Raw genomic sequence first — 19,811 nt, 5'->3', positions numbered from 1 at the left:
TCTTTGAAAGTCACTCTTAAAAGCAAGGCTGTGTGGAACCATTGAATGAACTTTTGATTAAGCTTTCTTAGTCAATGACAGGATGTGCAGCGGCGAAGGGTTTGACGGAGGAAGCAAATGGATAACTTTACCTAATGTTGCAAGTCACGGAAGAACCTGTGACACTCTTAGTCTATGAACAATGCCGCTCTTGAGGAAACGTGATTTTCTTTTGCTATGCGAAAGGCAAATGACTTCATCGGATGACATTTCTTGTCCAATCATGCTTCGTGTTGCTCGGATATTTGTATTCTTTTACTTAGTTTTAGATAGAGAAAAGGTATACAAATTGCCCCCTTGGAAAGAGCACTGTCGACTCGTTCCTGTGCTCGGGAGATGCTGCCGGATTTTTGACCCACGTAAGATCTTTTCTAACTTATGTTTTTCCCTTTTGGTTTCTTTAGTTAAGATAGGGAAATAGGGTTTAGGGAATGAGTTCTATAATGTTTAAGCATTTCTTATGCTGATTTTGATTTAAACTGACAGTCTAATGTGCCTTTCTAATAAAATAATGCTGATTAATAATTTATTTGCAAATAAAGAATCAATTTCTTAAAACGCTCTTTGCTTTGATAATAAAGTTAATAAAATGGATTTTTGAAATGACAAGCTGGTCTTGTTTGTTTCTTTGAGTTGCCATTAGTTAATCCATTGGCAATGATTTGACTTAATTAAATGTTTATTAAGGTGTTTTGATTAATTAGGTCACATGATTCAGTTGGTCAATTCGCGTCTCAGACATTATGGGCCTAGTGATAGATATTAAAATAATGGTGAGTATTGTGGTGTAGAGTTGAACATATGAGACTGAATTTCCTTTGATCCGCTGGATCAAATCTCTGGTAGCAGAGTTCGGTTACTATGGTAACTGACATGTTACATGGTAATTACATAGGATACATGTTTAACACATGTTAGGTTTTGTCTAAATTGTTAAATGTTGTTGAAAGGTTTTTTCCAGCAGTGAGAAAAATCCTGTGTGCCGGCAGAGTAGTGTGACAGGTGAAGTTGCACAGTTCATTTGTTCTGTTTCAAATTATTGGTACTGAAATATCACTAAGTGTTGTGGACGTACAACAGAAGTTTAGGGATTTTTTAGGTATGTCAGGTCGTATGTATAGTGAGGTTTGCCTATGAAATCCTAGCTCTGAGTATAGGGACAAAGGGCCCGTTTTAAAACTTGTTGCAAAAAAAGAGTAGTAGGATTTTTTCCGAGCTTGTGTGAAGGGTGAGGTAGCGTCGTCTATTCTTACTGGCGTTTGTGGATTTCTATTAATTGGTTAGAGTCCTGCCAAAGATTTTATGTATACATGAATAGGTTTTCCCGAATGAATGCGTGAAACTGTTTTTGTGAAAATAGGGTCGTCTATTTCACGGGAGTGAAATCTGGAATGCTTGGTAAAACTATCACTTGTTTAGTGAAACGAACAAATGGTTTGTTTTTCTGTAGTTATTAACTAAAATTAATTGAAAGGGATTGTTTTAAAATGGCGCTGTGAAAATATTTTGTAAAGGAGGGGTGAGTTTACGGAGTAACACTGACACGCGCAGCTTCGCTGCAGTGGCAGTATACGTCACAGGGTTCGCGCTGCAATTGGTTAACACACGTCACAGCAAGCGCGCTGATTGGTTCACGTGATCGTGACGAGCTGTTAGCTGAATGGTCCTTTCTGAAAACAGGATTCTCATTGGTTGAGCAAGGTGGTGACGTAGCTCGACCTGATTGGCTTGTTGGTGAGTTTTGCGCACGGATTGGCTAAGAGTAGCGAAACAACAGAAATACTTACGATCTTTTCTAAAATAAACGGAATAGTTTTAAAACATGAGTTATTGGTATAAAGAAGAGAAAAAGCTTTCATGGTGCCAGAAAATTAAAAATGTATTCAATCCTGACAAGAAAATTGAAGCGCAAGGTGGAAAATTACTTCATAAGCATAAAACACCTGCAGCATATATGGAAGGAGAATATGGATATCATACTGTTCTCTGGTTTGAAAATTGGATGCAATATACCAAAAATGATGGTGTTTTAGCTTGGCCAGAAGATGGATCGTTTAATGTTAAGGTTTTGAGAAACCTAAGAGATAAAATGACGGCTTTTTCACCAAGACCCAGACCAACTCAATTTGAAGCTTTAGTTGAATGGGAAGTTGAAATGATGGAACTTGAGCGAGAAAATTGGGGAACACCAAGAGGCATAAATAGGGAAACCCACCAAGATAAAGTGCGTCGTTGGAGAAAGGGGGACATGTATGAAGGCTTGTACCCGGTTTTAGAAATGGTTGTTGAAAGAGCAGGTCAAAAGAATTCCCAGAAAAAAGGTCATCTTGATCAAGAATTAGATGATGCAGTTTTAGAGGATATTTTAAATAGTCCTCCACCTTATCAGCCAGGTTGTTCACAGTCTAACCCAAGAAGTCTTTCAGGAATTTCTCCTAGTGCACCTCCTAGAGAAATTGAAGATTCACCCAGATTTATGAGGTTACCTGAAAGAGCAAGATCAAGAAGTAAGTCAAATACTCCAAGAGAAAGTTCGAATTCGAGAAATAATTTACCGAAAAGTGACAAAAAGACAGAGTAACCTGAAGATATACCAAATATTTCAGAATATTTAAAAGCAAAGGGAGAATTAATACAGCAGTTAACAAAAGGCATGGAAGCAGTAACAGTTCCAGTTACAATTGGTCCCGTTGTACCAGTTTTTGAGCAAAGTGAAAATAGACATTCTGTCATAACGAATCCATTAAATACAGAAATTCAAAAGGTGGCTGAAAAATTTTACTCAGAGTTAACAGAAAGGCACAGGGATAAAACAATGCCAAATTTAACTGTAAATCAAAGTTTGTCAAATGGTGTCACACCATCAGCTGCAGATTCTGATTCTGGTTCTTTAGAAAAGAGCATAAATAAGACAAATTTAACACAGATTCCTCTACAGGTTCCTGAGTCTAAACAACTTGATGTTGCAAGATTAAAAGCAGATTTAGAAGAATTAATTATTGGCACAATTGGTACTGACTGTTTGAAGCAATATCAGGATGATGAATTGTTGTTCATTTGCAAAAGCATTCTGTGGAAAACTAAAAATAAGTATGAACAGTTTGAAGAAGTGGCTGCTGAATTAGGTATAGATTTGAGATGTCAAAAACAATTGCAAAAACATTACAGAGTAGATTTGTCTGAGAAGGATATAGAAAATTTAAATACCACAGGCAGAATAACTCATGTGAAGGAATTAATTGTATATCTAAAAAGATTAGTTGAATTAAGTAAATGGAGAGGTAAATGGACAAAGAAAAGAGAAGAAGAAATGAGAGAAAGAGGAGAAGTCTTTGGTGAATTTCCTATGAGGGAAATAGCTGGTGGGGGTTATATTCATGTTCCATGGACAGGATATTCTGCTTTTTACAAACGATTTCCCTCGGCTAAGAGAAAAGCCGGTGGAATGGTACCGTCAGGTTGACAGGTTCATTAAAGTTTCAAAAGTTCTGTGGATTGATCTTGATGGTTTCTTTGATCTTGTTGTCCCATCAGATCTTTGGACAGAATGTAAAATTTCTATTAGTTGGCCCTAAGAAGAACCAGCTCACCATAAAATAACAGGTGCTCCTTCAGACGTTGTCATGGATTTCTATGACAAAATAATTGTCTGGCTGTGAAACAAGATTCCTCCAAAAGAAGAAGATTGGGTTAAAATAGACAGAACAAACCAAGAACCAAAAGAATCAGTTCATTCCTTTTATGAAAGATTACTCCTGGTATTTAAACAATACAGTGGCTATGAAAAATTAAGTGAAAGTGACATGAGTCACTCCATTTATAGATTTGTTTATGGCCTGAGACCTAAAATTGGGGAAATGATTAGAAACGGAATTGTCGGTTGGCAATCACTTTCAGTTGATGAAATCCTGAGGAAGGCAAAATACTGCAGTGATGAGTTAGATGCAAAACAAAAGAAAATCAAAGAGAAGGCTATGTGGGCACAAGTGAAGGTAGCTGAACAGCAGATAGCAACCTTAGAAAATAAACATTTTCAACAAAATCCAGGAAAGTTCAAAGGGAACTTTACGAATAAGCCTAAATTTAATATAAATATTGAAGAGCTAAAACAGAAGCTACCTTGTTTCAATTGCGGTGAAATTGGACACTGGAAGCGTGAATGTAAAAATCCGCCAAGAAATTTTTAAAATTCATCATTAAATCCACAGATGCAGAGTGAGATAAATCAGCAGCAACAGCTACAGTGACAGTTAGATGAAATAAGTCAGCAGCAACCGCTACAGCGACAGTTAGTGAATCAGCAGAGCCAATTGAATCAACAGAGACACATTCCACAGCCACCCTTGCCAAATTGCATGAATGCACAGAGATACAGTCCAGAGATGGGTTTCTGCTGAGCTGAACAGGTAAAAAGGTCACAAAAAGTAAATGTGTCAAATGTCTCTCAACAATTTTGGCTGAAAGAAAATGAGAGCAGTGACTCAGAGGATTACTCATGACGGTGCCTGAGAGAGGGGGAAGAGTGTGTGCTTGGAGCCACTCTTAAGGTAGATCAGTCAGGTCCATTTGTAAATGGTAAGGTGAATGACAAAGATATCACTTTTCTTGTGGACACTGGTGCTACCCGTTCTACTGTTAGATCAGTGGAAATTGAAAATCTTCCTCTCTCGGGTGAAACCATCCAGGTAGTTGGCGTAGCTAATCAGCAAATAAGGACAGATCTGACAAAACCAGTTGATGTAGAAATTGGAAACTACAAAGACAAACATAGATTTGTGGTCTGTAACAGCAGTCCTTTTAATCTTTTAGGTCGTGATCTGTTGTGTAAGATGAATTGCAAAATTTATTGCTCACCGGAGGGTATTGAGCTTCAAACTTTAGAAGAAGATGGTCTGTATAAATTGACACTGCTAATGGTTGATGAAGAAAATAAAATGTTTCCCGCTTTTGATAAAAACAATCTACCTGAAGAATTGAAAGAAGCAGTTAATCCAAAAATCTGGGATTTAACTGGTGATGAAATGGGTTTAATGAAACATGTGGACCCAGTAAAAATTACTGTAAGACAGGGAATAGATTTTCCAAACATTCCCCAGTACAAAATGAAACCTGGAACTATTGAGGGTGTTATTCCTGTAAATGAAAAATTCATTAAGCAAGGTGTTTTGAGAGAAATTGAAAGCAGCCCATGTAATTCACCGATTATGGGAATCAAAAAGCCAAACGGAACTTACAGAATAGTTCAGGACCTGAGAAAGGTTAATAAAATAGTTGTTCCTTGCTGTCTAGTTGTACCAAACCCAGCGGTAATTCTATATCAGATTCCGCATGATGCAGAATGGTATACGGTCATTGACCTATGTAATGCCTTCTTTACAGTTCCACTGCATCCAGATAGCCAACAAATTTTTGCGTTCCGGTTCCAGGATCGTATATTAGCATGGTGTCGTATCCCTCAAGGGTATACTGAGAGCCCATCTATCTTTAATCAGTTATTAAAGAAATCCTTGGAAGATTTAAAATTGCCTGGAGAGTCAACATTGGTTCAATAAATAGATGACCTCCTTATTGCAGGAAAAACAAGAGAAAATTGTGTAACTGACACGATTACACTTTTGAATCGGTTGGCAGATGAGGGACATAAAGTGTCACCCGCAAAATTACAGTTTTGCAAACAAGAGGTTAAATACCTTGGTCACAGGATTGCAAAGGGAATCAGACAAGTGACAATTGAAAGAATAAAAATGATTCGAGCAATACAACCACAGACAACACAAAGACAGATCAACTATTCCTAGAAACATCCTGGTTACTGTCGCCAATGGATTTGTGGGTTTTCGGTAATTGCGAAACCACTGCAAAGATTGACAAAGGCAGACATAAAAGACCCAATTGTTTTAACAAAAACAGAATTGGAGGCTTTTGAAAAGCTAAAGAAAAGTCTCTGTGAAGCACCAGCATTGGGAATGCCTGATTACGACAAAGAATTTGAGCTGTATTTCAGTGAAAGGGAAGGTTGTGCATTATCAGTTCTAATTCAGAGACATGGAAAGATGAAAAAACCTATAGTATGCTTTTCAGCTGTTCTTGATCCTGTTGCAAAAGCATTGCCAGGTTGCTTAAAAGCAGTGGCTGCAACAAGTGTAAGCCTTGAGCAAAGTGAAGGTATCGTAATGGGATTTCCAGTAAAAGTGTATGTACCTCATTCAGTTGAAACACTTCTTACCAGAAGTAAAACACAACACCTGTCGAGTAACAGACTGACCAAATATGAAAAGGTTATTCTGGGATCAGATAATGTGTCCATTGCGAGATGTGTTAATCTCAATCCAGCTACACTTTTACCAGATAATGTAGTTTCTGAAATTGACAATGAAACTAATGACATTGATCATGAGTGTTTGGATGTTTTGGAATACTGCACTACACCCAGAAAGAACATCAAAGATGTGCCTTTACCAGAGTCAGACATTGTTTACTTTGTTGATGGCTCCTATTTAAGAACAGATGAAGGCATTCTGAGAGCAGCATATTCAGTTTGCACAGTTTCAGAAATAATTGAGGGTTCAACTCTTGAAGGAATTCGTTCAGCACAAGTGGCAGAATTAGTTGGTTTAATTCGTGCTTGTGAAAAAGCTGCAGGGAAAAAGGTTACCATAGTGACTGATAGTCAGTATGGATATGGCGTAGTCCACAACTATGGCCAGCTTTGGTCTCAAAGGGGTTATTTAACCTCTGCGGGAACTCCGATCAGAAATGCAAAATTGATCAAGAGATTGATTGATGGCATTCAGTTACCAGAAAAAATTGCTGTTGTCAAATGTGGAGCGCACAAAAAGGGAGAAGACTATATAACTAAAGGAAATACCTTTGCGGATGAAACTGCACGTTACTGTGTGAAAAATAATCTTTCACTTAATCGGGAAAAAGACAATGACCATATAATGAACTCTCTCATGCTAATATCTGTAGTAGAAACATGGCAGAAAGTAAAAGACTTACAAGATGAGGCAAATGATGAGGGGAAAAACACATGGCTCAAAGAAGGTTGCAGACAGCAAGAGGAAGATGAGATTTGGGTTTACAAAGATGGCAGACCTGTTATGCCTAATTGCATGATTGCTGACATGGCACGAATGTCCATGGTCCTGGTCATTTAGGGAGAGACACAATGATTCGACGGTTCAGGGAAACTTGGTATAATCCGAAGTTTAGGGTTATTGCAGAGTCGCTTTGCAAGCGTTGTTTGATCTGCCAACAAATCAATCCAAACAGAAAAACAGTTGTAAGCATGGGAACCATAGGACGGGAGGGTGGTCCTTTTACCAGGTTGCAAATGGATTTCATTGACATGCCACCACATAACAAGTTAAGATACGTCCTTGTTATTGTCTGTCTGTTTTCAAGTTGGGTGGAAGCGTTCCCAACACGTCACAATGACTCAGTTACTGTGGCAAAATTGCTTTTAAGGGAAATCATACCTAGGTATGGATTTCCAGTGACTATTGAAAGTGATCTTGGTACACATTTTGAAAACAGATTGCTTGAACTAATTTGTGAGGCCTTTGGCATAAAACAAAAATTACACTGTGCTTACAGACCAGAAGCATCTGGGCCCACATGCATCAAGCATTTTTGAAGTCGCAAACGGTGCGATTCCTTAAAATCGCCCGTTTGCGATTCCAAAAGTGCTGTTTGGGATGCATCATGCTATTTTAGAAATCGCAACTTTTTTGCGATTTCTAAAATTGCGATAGCATATAAGAAATCGCAATTTTGCGATTTCTGAAATGCTATGCATCATTTCAAAAAAATGTGCGATTTTTCAAATTGGAAGTGCAAATTACCACGATGTTCAACCTCGTGGTAATTTGCGAAATTGTTTAAAAATGCACAAAAATGAATTTTTAAACTGTTAAGTTACAGACACACATGTCCTTAGGACATGTGTGTATGTAACTTATACTGAAAAGTACATTTCATGGGTGCAGGGGGGGTCATTTGGACCCCCCTCTCCACCCTTGAAATGCATTGATGAATTGCGATTTCAAATTGCGAATTCGCAATTCCCATTCATTCCTATCGGCATTTTGGCCCATAGGAATGAATGGGAATTGCGAATTCGCAATTGTAAATTCACATTTTTTATGCGATTCGGTAAAAATAGCGGTTTTTACCGAATTGCAAAAAAAATGCGAAAATATTCATGCATAGGCTTTTGCGATTTCTAAATTGCGAATCGCTATTTTTCGCAATTTAGAAATCGCAAAAGCCAATATTGATGCATGTGGGCCCTGGTGTTGTAAAACAAATTAATGGCACAATTAAAAACAGAATTTCAAAAATGTGCTTGGCTACAGGAGTAAAATGGACAGATGCACTTCTACTTGTTTTGATGTCTTTGAGAAGCACACCAGATAAAAAGACAGGTCTTAGCCCTCATGATATTCTTATGGGAAGAGTTACGAGACAGGCTTTTGTTCCAGTTGGAAAATTGTTAGCAATAAATGACTACTGTAAGCAACTATCTGATGTGGTTACTTCTGTATTCCATCAGGTGGGAACAGATGTGATTTCAAAAGAAAAGGAGCAGGCTCATGATCTATTGCCAGGAGACTGGGTTAGGACAAAGGTTCATCGGAGGAGGAACTGTTTAATACCCAGGTGGCAAAAAGCAAGACAGGTGATACAAGTCACAACAAATGCTGTAAAGTGTAAGGGTCTGAAGAGGTGGGTGCATGCGAGTCACACCATTCGTGTACCACCTCCTGATAACCCTGATGAAGATAGTGACGACACTACAGCTGATTCAGACTCAGAAGAAGAATGTGAAAATCCAGATTCTGATGATCGACAGGGAAGTCGACATCTGGAGAATTCTGATGCGGATCAAGCATTAAAAGAAAAAGATCTAGACATCATTGTTGTTGATTCAGAAAATGATGAAGATGATCTAGGAAAAAGAGCTGAAAAGGAAACTGTGTCAGAAGAGGTTCAAGATCAGGAGAGTATTGAAAAGCAGATCGGAAGCTCTGAAAGCAGGAACAGGAATTCAGAACTGGGAAGTTAGAAGCAATTCTGGAAGAAGAGGACGAATTGCCAAGTACCAGCTACAGAGACGTTGTTCCTAACGGAGTGAAGCTGCCGAGTAAAGAAGTTCCTAAATACAGTATTGAAATCTCTGAAATAGACATGAGCGAATTTTGCGAATCTCGCGTTCGCGAATTTTGCGGATTTGCGAACTCGCAATCCGCAAAATCCGCGAATTCTCGCGAATTTGCGGATTTTTTTTTTTATGTTCGCACGGGTTTCTGCAAGTTCGCGAGGGTTTTGTACAATTTCGCAAATTGCGAAATTGTACAAAATGCGTGCGAACTTGCAGCAACCCGTGCGAACACAATTATATGAAGAGAAAGAAGCTCCTGGCCACAGGAACAGCACGGGGATTGCGCTCATGAAAGTCAAGGATGCAAAGGCCTCTACCCAGCATCACAGCTGATTTTCCACAGTAGATTTGGGAAGAGGCACACCTGTCCCGCTTCGAAGACGCTCATGATTGTTTTTGGGCTAATGAATGAGTCACTGATTTTGAGCATCAACTAGTTCGAGCGACCTTGCAAGGGCCGCCCTCTACCCAGCATCGCAGCTGATTTTCCACGGTAGATTTGGGAAGAGGCACACCTGTCCAGCCTCGAAGACGCTCAGGATTGTTTTTGGGCTAATGAATGAGTCACTGAATTTGAGCAACTAGTTCGAGTGACCATGTGTGTGTTACTATGCAATCGCCCTGAAGGGCGCAGGGGTCCCTTGAGTGACCTGTGTGAGGCTGTGCCTGTAACTATTTTACAATGGCGCCAGCAAGCTGCCAGCGCCGTTGTAAAATAGTTACAAAGTTAGCTTGCACAGGAAGCACTTAGATAAAATAAAGCAGCACCTGCTTCGTTTTATCTAGTGGTTCCTGTGCAAGCTAACTTTGTAACTATTTTACAACGGCGCTGGCACTTTGCTGGCGCCATTGTAAAATAGTTGCATGAGTGGGGGTTCAACTTTTGAACCCGTTACACTCGCGGATTTTTTTTTGCGGATTTTGCGGGAAATTCGCGGATTGCGGATTTCCCAAAAATCCGCAAAATCCGCGAGCGTAACGGATTTCCCGCTCATGCTTACTCTGAAACTGACTCAGATGAAAGTGAGGAATAGTCTGAAATAAGAAAATTCAAAAAAAGGACTTGGAAAGCTGAATATAATGAAATCAAGCCTAAAACAAAACTCCTAAGAAAAGGTGATGTTTGGCCAAAAGAAGACTCAAGTTCAAGTTGGTAAAGAAATCTAAAGAAATCTAAAGAACAGATTAACGAGATATCGAGTCAAAAGAGTGAATCAGACAAAAAAGAACAAGTTGGAAAGAAAATTGAAGTAATTAGCAGAAAGAGCAAAAGACCATTGAAGCCAAATCAAAAATACAAGTCTCCATTGACAAGGAGGAGTATAAGGTGATTATGATGAGCAAATCTGAATCTAAACAAGCTGCTCATGATGTTGCAGGCAAAACTAACAGGATTATTGAGCACAAACCAGAGATTCACCAGGATAGATCTGTTGGTGATTTTTCTACTAATTCCTTCTCAAGACTCTTATCGGAGTATGTTAGAGTCATGGATGTCAAAAATTGTTATGTGTGTGTTAAGCTTCCTACTTCAGTTTCTGAAGGGGTCAAGTATAATATGCTTCCTCTTACTTATGGAATAACATGTAGTGTTATATCTAGCTTGTTCTATCAAACAGGTCGTCTAGAGTACTATTACTCAGACTTCGTTGAGATATTTGCTAACTTGAAGGTTGTACATAGTCTTAACAAAGTTAGGCCTGCTAAACAGATGAGGGAATTTTTCCTGGTAACTAATGAACTCACCTACGAGTATGCTTACAAAAATAATCTAACCTGCAAAAATGAGAGATGAAGAAAGATCTTTTTTCAATTTGGTTGAGGAGAGGAGGGCAATTTACAAAAGGAATGAAATGCTGAAACAGACTAAATCTAAGTTTGGCAGCTTGAAGATGAGAAGCTTAATGGTGAAAATAGATTTGCTGCTATTCACATAGATGATCCAGTTAGTGGAAAATTCTGCATTAGAAGAGATAACACACTTTATGATCATTATTTTGTTGGAGCAAGCCAATGTGAGGACACTTATCGAATTGTAGGGGGGTGGGGATTTAAAGGTGGTAAGGATCCAATATTCCCAGGAATTTATTTTGTTTGTGGGAACAAAGCATATTTTAGTCTCCCTGATCATTGGTATGGGACATGCTACCTTGGTCTAGTCTTCCCTAAAATTTTCCATGTTGACAGAAATGAGGAAGGTTCATTTGAAATTGGCAAAAACCTGAATAGATATAAAAGAGACAGCTTCTCTGAGATCATGGGAGATATATTTGGTGCGATAATTCCTATGGTGGGAATAACTTTGAATGCAATTAAAATCAGAAAGGTTTCCACAATTGTTGACAGGTTATCCACTGATACTGCAAGTGGTTTTCAATTGGTCAATACTGAGCTCATTGCCACCAGAAGCATGGTTATGCAGAATAGGCTTGCTTTAGACATTCTCCTAGCAAAAGAGGGAGGAGTCTGTGGGATTTTGCACGTTCAACATTGTTGCACGTATATCCCAGATAAAAGTCAGAACATAGAATTGCTGATAAAGAATATCACTGAATTTCACTCAGAAATAGAACCTATGGAAAGTGACAGTTTTTCTGAACGTTTGGCAAAAAGATTTGGGGCAATCAGGGAATGGTTTGCTGAAATTGGCAGTTCAATCATTGGCAAAGTGCTTTATCCTGTAATATTCATTGTTATAGTGATACTTTTGTTAAAAATCAGTTGCATGATTCACAAGAGAAAGAAGCATGTGAGAGGAAAGAAGCGTATATATAAACTCAGAAAGGCGCAAGAGAAGGAGATAGAAATGGACGAATTTCGCAGGGCTCAATATGAGAGCTCTAGACAGACAGGACAGACTGATGAAACAGGAGCTTAGATTTACTAACACAGAGAGAGATCATTCTATGACATTTCTAAAGAGTAACATTTTTGAGTACATTTTTGGGTTTATTTGGTGATTTTGAAATCACCAGATGAGGGAGTTGATGAAGCGGACTTCAGAAATGAGTTTAAAATTAAGTACGCTGATTTATAACTCCCATAATTTTAATTCACTAATGAGTGTTGCATGATTTTGTATACCAACTCAACCTAGAATAATGTGCACCTACACGAACACGCAGGTTTAATTATATGTGCTCTTGTCGTGTTTGTCATTTTGGTTTAAATAATACATTTACCTAGTCTTTAGTTCTGTCAAACATTAATTGCGGCTGTTTTAAATAATAGCATGTGCATTCTCTTAAATGTGCTTTCGTTTATGTTGTGGCATTTTATGTAACCATGTTTTGTTTGTCTTTTGTATGCAAAGCTAGGTAACATTGACTAATGGGTTAACATTAGCAAAGGGGGTGGGTAACAAAATAATGATTATTTCCTGAATTAATTATTGTCTTGTGTTTCCTTGCATATTAGAGTCATGCTAGAAGAGGCCTGTGGCCTAATTCTAAAATGGATGCCTGTAGTCCTGAAAAAGTTGGGCCTTGCACAGCAGCGTTTGAAAAGGAAAATATTTTCTTCAATAATTCTTTGAAAGTCGCTCGTAAAAGCAAGGCTGTGTGGATCCATTGAATGAACTTTTGATTAGGCTTTCATAGTCAAAGACAGGATGTGCAGCGGCGAAGGCTTTGACGGAGGAAGCAAATGGATAACTTTACCTAATGTTGCAAGTCACGGAAGAGCCTGTGACACTCTTAGTCTATGAACAATGCCGCTCTTGAGGAAACGTGATTTTTTTTTGCTATGCGAAAGGCAAATGACTTCATCGGATGACATTTCCTGTCCAATCATGCTTCGTGTTGCTCGGATATTTGTATTCTTTTAGTTAGTTTTAGATAGAGAAAAGGTATAAAAATTGCCCCCTTGGAAAGAGCACTGTCGACTCGTTCCTGTGCTCGGGAGATGCTGCCGGATTTTTGACCCACGTAAGATCTTTTCTAACTTATGTTTTTCCCTTTAGGTTTCTTTACTTAAGATAGGGAAATAGGGTTTAGGGAATGAGTTCTATTGTCGTGTTCTATCTAGGACCCCGATCAATATTGTGACCTTATGCCCCTATACGGCTATAATCAATCCATACCCCTATAATGGCATAAACGATCAGAGCCATATTTCAGCTATATTTCAGAAACTCGTCTCTGCAGCTCATTAAAGTACATGACACAGCAGAAGCCACTATCTTAGATTCCTAGATTACACTCCGAGTTCTTTCTACAGATAAACCCCCAGCAACCTGGGAAAGCCCCGCTTGCCATGTTTTGATTAGTAATAGAACTCTAATGAGCACTGTAAGAACGACCGGTTCTTAGTGACATCTTTATTGAACTCTTATGTCCAGAAACTTACATCAAACAAGGCACCATCCAGGTATAAATAAAACCAACGTTGCCTTAAGCAAACACAGCCGTGGTGATAGAGAATACAGGAGCAGAACAGCTGTCCCTTGCAGAGCCCAGCAGATGCGAGAAGCCCACGGACGCTGCCCCTCCTCCTCCTTGACGCGCTGAGAAAGACGCTGTCTTTTCTCCTGCCGAGAAAATCCAGCTCCGGCGTTTCCAGCCTATTCTTGCGAGTGACTGGGATATCGAGTCCTGAGAGGAGATACAAGACCTCTGACATTCTATTCCAGAGGTACAGTGTTGACTAAACCCTTAGAGAGAATTCTTGAAGCAAACCCTTGGCAAAACCAACTTAACATAAACTGCTACTTACTTACTCCCTCCCAAGTATTAGGCTTAGGTCAGGTACACTGGGGTAGGCGTATTTAGAAGCACCAGTTGAGTACGTTAGTCAAATGTATATATGAATGTATATATTTTATTCATTTTAACCATTATATGGCAAAGAAAGCATATCAATGCTTTTACAGTATTATTTTGCAATCCTCCTTTTACTGTACGCACTTTTTATAATAACAAGTCTTGCAATTGTGGCAATTCATTTCTCTTGCATGAGAAGAAAGACTGTTCAATAAATAATACCTTTTATTGAAAACGCCCGTCTCTCTATTCTCTGCATCTTGGTGAAAGTAATCTGTACAACTGACTGAGTGAAATAGCTGTCTATTGTTTCACACGACTCTAGAGATTGACTCTTATTCTAAGGAGCAAAGTTGCCATGTTTATGCGGTTGTTGGAAAACTGAATCCCTTCTTGTCTGTGCCTGGGAAGCTGATCACTTCCTATTCAGTCAAGAAAGTTTCCAGTGACCTCTGAGCTAGTTGGTACAAACCCAATTAAGTTTAGCATAGTCAGTAGAGACCTGGAAGACCGCACTTCTACGTCTACCCTGCTGTTTATGTTATTCCAATGCGCAGGGCATATAGGGAAAATAGGAACTACACTACATGGCGCCCAAAGTTTGGTAAGGCGATAAAACTACCGCAAGACGTTAGAGTAACTCAGTTGTGCTTTTTCACACAGACCCTTTCTCCCATAAATACTCCAATAGACGTCTGGAGTGCGTGAAAGGTTAAAATCCGCCCAAACTTAGTAGGAAGAGATTCCTATGTAAAGCTCTGGTTTATTCAACGTTAAAGGATACAGTGTTCCAAAATATTGTGCACCTAATCTTTGTTTTCTTGAAAACCTGATCTGCAACAAAAGACCTTCCTGACAGTAAAAATGCCAGGAGAAGGCGGTAACAATGGAACCACTGATGCCGCAGTAAATGCGACTCAGCAGGGTCCCGATGAAATTAATGAACCGGGTGCGAAATTCATCCCGGTCAACATAAGAAAAACGATACCGTTAAAACTTATAGAGAACGGACTGACCACACAAGGTGGCACAGTCGTCTTCGTGATAGAGGCACACGAATATATCGGCAGACAGAGCTATTCTATTCTAGGATAAAATTGCCGCAACACATGAGTTCCACTATTACAAAATAGAGGATCCACTGGAAGAGTACGCTCCTTTCGAGGAGATTGAAATCCCATTAAAATACCAAGAGCACCTGCTCTGGTTTAAAGGCGCCCTAAAACACAATGATCATATTACCAGGCTCGGTCCACTAGGTAGACCAGGAGCAACGTGGCCGGTTCTAGCCAGCTACACACCACATCCGGACATTGCAAAAATGTTGAAAGAAGAACTTTTAGCACAGCTAAAAACACTAATCAAAATATATAGACAATTAGTCCAATATGTAATGCGGACTGCAACAGTCCAAACAACTGCTAATGTCCCACAGCTGACCCCTCATCAGGGGAACACAAATAAAATTACACCACAGAACATACAATCATGTCTTGGTAAAACACCCATAAAACGGGAACAAATTCCTTTCTGGTTAGCGCAGAAAATTACTCAAATAGAGGCAGTATTTCCGAATACTACCCCTATTGAGAAACACAGAATTCTGACCATCTGCCTCCCAATGGGGGTCGCACCACATGTGGAGGACTGTGACACTTGGGGTACAGTCTTTGCTTCCATTTACACAAAAACACATGGTGTTCCGTCAATGGCGGTAATACCAGATGTGCTAAAACAGATTCAGAATGAATACGGTCCAGAACCTGCTTTAACTCTTGGTATGAAATTACTGAAAGACTTCAAGCAGGTCTCGGCTATATTACTAGCCAATATAAAAGGAGAAGCAGCATCTGTGGCAATCCGCCAGAAGTTGAAGGAAACAGATATAACAGATCAACCAATTGAGCTTGCCAGAATTATAGAAAAATTTTATGAAGAATTAGGTACAGACAGCTTGGGTGGGAAACCAGTAAAACACCAACTACTCGAAAATCCTGAAAAATTATTTATTAAAAATAATTCAAACACTCCTAAAACGATCTGGGATGGAAATAAACTATCCACTCCCAAGGAAAAAGTTTTCCAGTCCAGAGGAAGGTCTCCTCGACGGAGGGAAATAACTCCGACTCGAGAACACCAGTCTCCCCAGAGGGAGCCCTCTGAGAAAAGATATAACCTTAGAAATAGGGATAACTTGAAAAAGCCTGATAGATTTCAAAGTATTGATACACGTCCCTCTCGATCTTTTTCGCAGAAGAGAACGGTCAGACCCAGGAGAGCACACCAAGTCCAAAGACAAGAAACTGCTCAAAGTAAAAAGTTACAATTTCCAAGAAAGAAGGTAGCCAGTATTAGAGTAATCGAACATGCCGAGAATACTGAGGACACAGTTGAAAAACGGGGAGTGGGCACAGACAATGCTAGACAGTGCAGCAGAAATCAGCATAGCTCGCAAGATCCTGATGAGTCATCCGGAGACAGTGGACACGAATGAATACATTCAAGTAGAAACTGCCGACACCAGAGTTAACGAACCTCATAAGATATACGAAATAACACTGCGTATAGATGGAGATAAGACTAGAAAAATAAGGGGTCTGTTATGGGATAACCTCTCAAAAGGCTATGACATCCTGTTAGCGGAAAAAGACTGACCCCCAGAGTTTGTCAGGGAGTGCCCTCCTGGCGAAGAAATGATTATGCCTGCCTTCTCGAATCACAGTCCGATTCATACTAAATATATATATGCAAGGAAATGGGCAGTAGCCCAGGCACCAGCATTATATAAAAACCATGTAGGATGGGATGAGGACTCTCCTCCTCACAAAATCCAGTTAAAAAATCAACCGACTGCACAAAGGCAGTTTCCAATTAAGCAAGAAGCTAAAAAACAAGTCAGGGAGATTTTATATCAACTTGAATACCAGGGGGTGATTGAAACATGCACCTCTCAAATGAACAATCCTTTGTTTCCTGTCTCCAAACCTGACGATTCATATCGTCTAGTTTGGACTACAGACACCTTGACTCATGTTGCAAAACATTTGCAGTACAAAATTCGCATAGTGCTGCACTAATGAATAACATAGTTCGCAAAAAATATAAAACGACATTAGACATATCTAATGGTTTCTTTTGTCAAAACATTGCACCAGAAAGCAGGTACTTGACCGCTTTCTCAGTAATGGGGTCTCAGAAAAATTTCTGTAGGCTCCCACAGGGATTCAAGAACAGCCCAGGACTATTCTCAGCCAGAGTAACAGAGTTACTACAAATATATGATGATGAGGCATTATCTTATGTCGATGACATCTATCTAACAGACGATGACTTGGAGACTCACTAGAAAAGGGTGAACACCATAATACTTGGGTTCGCTGCAGAGGGTTACAAATTCAACTTTAAAAAGTCTCGAATCGCCCATCTGACGGTATTATTTTTAGGATACCAATTATCAAGTGAAGGAAAAAGCCTAGCAGACAACTTCTTAGAGAAGTGCGCTGTACTCCAAGCACCGAAAACGCTGAAGAACTTACAATCGATTCTAGGCTTCCTGAATTTTGGAAGAACTTACATTCTAAATTATGCGGAGAGGGTTAAACCTCTCTACGAACTAATCAAACCTGATTTTAAACCAATCAACTGGACTCAAAAACACACCGAAATTTTGAGATCAATGCAAACAGACATGTTAGCAAAAACAAAATTAGAAACACATGACAACACACACAACCTTGTAATCCGAGTCATCCCAGGAAGATGCGGATACACGTACCTGACCTCTAATGAGGGAGAAACGGTACCAATAGCTTACAAATCTCACTTGTACACACAAGCAGAAAAAAACATTCAGTCTCACAGAAAATACTGTGAAAGCAGTACAAGCTGCAATAGCGAATGAACGAGAACTAGCACACGGCAAAAGGATAATTGTCCTCACAGCGGAATCCGCCTTCGAGGCGCTATTCAGCCCAGTAAACCTGCCTACAGTGTCACTGGATCCGAAATGGATACAGTGGGAAAATTCTCTTGCTGCGGACGACGTGAAATACTATTTCGCCCCGCACATGAAAAAACTGAATGATTTAAAATATGAAAAAGAATATCCTCTGCCAATCGAACTTCTGCCTCTCCAACAGTACTCTTGTATAATCTATACAGACAGATTTGTACAGCATTACAATGTAGAAAATAAATCCTACGATGCAGCCTGTGCGATTGTTAAAGGTCGCTGGCTGTGCGGTAAATTCAGACCGAAAATAACAAAAACTGAATCATTGAAAAAATGTTCGGCTCAGCGAGCTGAAATCAGATCTTTAAAGATGGCGCTTGAAAATGCCGAACGTGAATTCCCGACACTAATCGTGTGCGATTCGCATTTTTGCGTCAACTCAAACAATAATGATTTACAGAGCTGGATTCAAAATGGTTTCAAAGATGACACAGGTGCCACAATCAAGCATAAGATGCTTTGGAAACAAGTAGTTCTTTTACAGAAGGAACTACAAAAGACTCACATGATACACACTCTGAGTCATCAACGTGATGGCGTTCACGTTGCAGGGAATTCATTGGCTAATACAGCCATAGCGGAAGCAACTAAACCGGCTTCCGTAGCCACAAAAAAGCGTTCAGAAAAATACATAGATGAGGAAACCATGCTGGCAGTAAAAACGTCCTTAAAAGATGACTGTGCAGCACTACCCGTGAACTATCCACTCAATTATGCATACGTAATTGATGCAAACTCCGTTCCTTTTGCTTGAATCGCTGGAGTGGGGATAGGGTAATTCCAAACATGAACCGGAGAAAGTTATTAATAGCAGACGCACACATGGGTGAAGGTCCAAGGCACAAACAGATGAAGGAATCTCTGACCGAATTACAATCAGTATACTGGTAGCCGGGGATGAGCCTGCACCACTATAAGTATGTAAAGATCTGTCCCGACTGTGACAGAGATCGCAGCAGCGAATCAAGCGGAGTAATGCCATGGCCTGGTATGTAGGTAGCGTAATGCTGTCTATATGCAATCCAGCGTCCTATTAATTGTTTTAGACTATATTCACTTAAAAAATGTGGCCCCAGCGCTCCGATGACGCAAAAACAGTTATAAAAGATCTGCGAGTCTTTATCGGCACATACGCAATTGCCATGTTCCATTCTGACCAGGGTCCTGCTTTCAGCACTCGAGCATATAAGGAGGCCATGGCCAGTATGGGCGTTGGGTTGCGATACTCTTGTCCATCACACCCTGAGGGGAACAGTGTAGTGGAAAGAAAAAACTGAGACATAAAGCAATCTATAACAGCAAAGGTATTAGGTTCGGGTGATGGGTGGGTCAAACATTTAATAAGTGTCCAACTTAGTCTAAATAATTTGCCAAGAAATTCTCTAAAAGGTTTCAGCCCATACGAACTATTGTTCGGAACTAGAATGCATGTTCAGGACCTCGATAGTCAGGCTTCTGTGGTAAAAGATAAGAATAAAGACTTTGACATCAAAGATCGTTTGGCTGTTTTACAGGACTTGAATGAAACAAGAAAATCCTTAAGCAACATAAAGTTAAAGCAACAGCCAACTACCACTGAAGATCCACCACCTGTCCCAGCAAGACCTGTCTGGATTCCAAAGATTGGGGATCTAGTCAGAGAGAAAATAAAGGTGAAGAAGGAATTTGGGCCTTCTTACAGAAAAGCAGTACCTGTCTTAGCAATCAACGGAACAAGATCAGTAGTACTACCGCCTCTTGCTGGTAAAAAGGAGAACCGAGTTGTATCAATCGACCTGGTAAAACCACAATTATGTGGCCTATAATCAACAGTAGGCCAAGTGGACTCCCAAGA

The sequence above is a fragment of the Lissotriton vulgaris genome, chromosome 4_1 (genome assembly GCF_964263255.1).
Source record: "Lissotriton vulgaris chromosome 4_1, aLisVul1.2, whole genome shotgun sequence".
Lineage (NCBI taxonomy): Eukaryota > Metazoa > Chordata > Amphibia > Caudata > Salamandridae > Lissotriton > Lissotriton vulgaris.
The sequence above is the reverse complement of the archived record's forward strand: the minus strand, read 5'-3'. Positions refer to the sequence as shown.